The 2,200-nt window shown below is 32.1% G+C and overlaps 1 long non-coding RNA gene across 1 annotated transcript; it reads left to right on the top strand.

Moving 5' to 3' along the window:
• Window positions 1-6: 6 nt before the first annotated feature.
• LOC109589561 (uncharacterized) lies at window positions 7-2,200 on the top strand. The gene is made up of 2 exons (XR_002188781.1): window positions 7-131; window positions 2,033-2,200. It is a non-coding gene; the product is annotated as an uncharacterized LOC109589561 (long non-coding RNA).

Here is a 2,200-nt window from a genome sequence, read left to right as displayed (position 1 = left end):
AAAGACCAAAGTTAGAAGAAGAGGTGGAGTATTGAGAGAGTGTGTGAGTTATTTTATTATTTTATTTTTTAGAAGGAAGAGGAATCAGAAGAAGAAATGTCAGAGGAAGAGAGCAAAGACCAAACCAAAGTGTATGTAGCCATTTTATGATACATTATATTCACACTGATTTATTTTGAGTTTAAAAATAAGCCAATTTTTGACAAGTACCCAAGGCAATAGCCCATGGTTTTTTCCAAAAAATGGCTCTGGAATGACTCCCAATTTTTATTACATTTTCCGATACATATTGACGTCCTTATGCTGTGTAGAAAGTTTGAGGTGATTCCGATAAGAAATTTTCGAGTTATGACCATTTTAAAAAACGGGCCAATTTTTGGAAAATACCCAAGGCTATAGCCCATTGTTTTTCCCGAAAAATGGCTCCGAAATCACCCCCCATTTTTATTACATTTTCTGATACATATTGATGTCCTTATGCTATGTAGCAAGTTTGAGGTGATTCCGATAAGAAATTTTCGAGTTATGACCATTTAAAAAAATGGGCCAATTTTTAAAAATTACCCAAGGCTATAGCCCATGGTTTTTTCCGAAAAGTGACTAAAAATGGCCTCCAATTTTTATTACATTTTCTGATACATATTGACGTCCTTATGCTGTATAGAAAGTTTGAGGTGATTCCGATAAGAAATTTTCAAGTTATGAATATTTTTAAAAACTGGCCAATTTTTGAAAAATACCCAAGGCTACTGTAGCCCATGGTTTTTTCTAAAAATTGGCTCCGAAATCACCCCCAATTTTTTATTAAATTTTCTGATACATATTGATGTCCTTATGCTGCGTAGCAAGTTTGAGGTGATTCCGATAAGAAATTTTTGAGTTACAATGTATGACAATTTAAAAAAACAAGCCAATTTTCAAAAAATGCCCAAGGCTATAGCCCATGGTTTTTCCAAAAAATGACTAAAAAATCACCTCCATTTTTTATTACATTTTCTGGTACATATTGATGTTTTTATGCTTCCATGGCAGTAATTATAAATGAATTTGTTTGTTGTAACTTGTAGTAGCAGCTGCTGGTTATGGCAGTCCGCCAATTTACCTCACACATATAATACAAAACAATTAATGACTATGAATTAATAATCTAATTATTATTGTATGGTTTATTACCAAAAGAAAGAGAATGATAATAGTACTCACTAGTAGTTCTTACATTTTAAGAATAAAATCATAAAAATTGTTTATTTCTTTATGTGTATATTTTATGTACATATGTGACCATAATTGACAAAAGGTACCTTATGGCGGATTTTAAAATTCATCATTATGATGAAAAATATCAACCTGTGAGTGCTCTATTAGACAACTATTGTTTCTAAAAGTTACATAGTAACTTTTAGCATCCTCTGGAGTAATTTTATGATAAATGGAGCTCAGGCCAATTTTCCTATCCGCCATAAGGTACCTTTTGTCAATTATGGTCACATATACATAATACATTTTATTCTTATATTTTAACAATAAAATCATAAAAATTGTTTATTTCTTTATGTGTATATTTTATGTACATATACATATACATGTACATGTACATGTATACATTATATGTAGTACTACATAAATTGTATACATGTACATGCTCTTGTATTATGCCTGTAGTGGTACATGTGTATGTGTGTGTGTTTGACTGTTTGTATTAATACATTATGAGTCACATTATTGGAGTTATACATTTGTGTACTGTAGGGTGCCTTTTTTTCAAGGGCTATAAATTTCGCAAAATTGCCTAAAAATCAATTCCGCGAATATAATTTTCATGAATTTATGCCATCTGCCATCTTGTACCGTAATAATTTGATTTTCGCATAAGTAATTTTTGCGAATCTTCAAGAAATCTGCGAAATTTACAGCCCTCGAAAAAAAGGCGCCCTACGGTATTTCCTAATACATGTAAGTAAATTAAGTTAGATAGTGAATACTTTTGTACCCACAACTATATAAAATTTATATTACACCCTTCCTTCTTTAGTTACATCTCTCTCTTTCTCTTTGATAATGAGTTGAAGTTACAGGCTAAGTTGTTATCAAAGGAGAATTGGTCAGGGGCTGGGTCTCAGTATCGTTGGTGGGCGGGGTTCTCCCACTGGGGACGTACCCATTTACGTAAAGAGGATCCTACCTGAGTCAGTGTTACAGA

Source organism: Amphimedon queenslandica, unplaced genomic scaffold, assembly GCF_000090795.2.
Source record: "Amphimedon queenslandica unplaced genomic scaffold, v1.1 AMPQUscaffold_11182, whole genome shotgun sequence".
Lineage (NCBI taxonomy): Eukaryota > Metazoa > Porifera > Demospongiae > Haplosclerida > Niphatidae > Amphimedon > Amphimedon queenslandica.
This window is presented reverse-complemented; position numbering and strand designations above follow the sequence as displayed.